This window comes from Pangasianodon hypophthalmus, chromosome 14, assembly GCF_027358585.1.
Source record: "Pangasianodon hypophthalmus isolate fPanHyp1 chromosome 14, fPanHyp1.pri, whole genome shotgun sequence".
NCBI classification, from domain to species: Eukaryota; Metazoa; Chordata; class Actinopteri; order Siluriformes; family Pangasiidae; genus Pangasianodon; species Pangasianodon hypophthalmus.
The window spans coordinates 13,560,589-13,561,069 of record NC_069723.1 but is presented as its reverse complement, the minus strand read 5'-3'; positions in this window follow the sequence as shown (position 1 = coordinate 13,561,069).

The window sequence follows — 481 nt, the reverse complement described above, 5'->3', positions numbered from 1 at the left end:
AAATATATTTCTTAATGTATAGTAGCATAATTTCCTTCAAATATCACACCCCAATACACACCTAACTCCTCTGTAGCACATGTAGAGTGCCTGATTATTGGGGGAAGTTAAGCACCGAGCTATTTGTCTGAGCAGAAGGCTGATAAGGCATGCATTTTGAACTTGATCAATGGTCTTGGAGTAGATTAACAGCTTCCCAAATTAGGCATGCTTTCTAGCTAAGATGAAATGGCTATTCACTGCTTTCCATCTTCTGAGACCCCACCATCCTGGATGAAATCATATATTATACATACAGCATAAGAGTAAACACCTTTCTAGGAACCATTAAAGCTTCTACAGGCCATTGTATACAACACTAAAAGGTTTATAAAATAAAATATCAAGTAAAAGTAAAATATATAGTCACGGTTTATATCAGGGATTCTCAAACTTTTTACCAGGGACCCCTTTAACTGTAAAATACAATTCACAGTCCCTA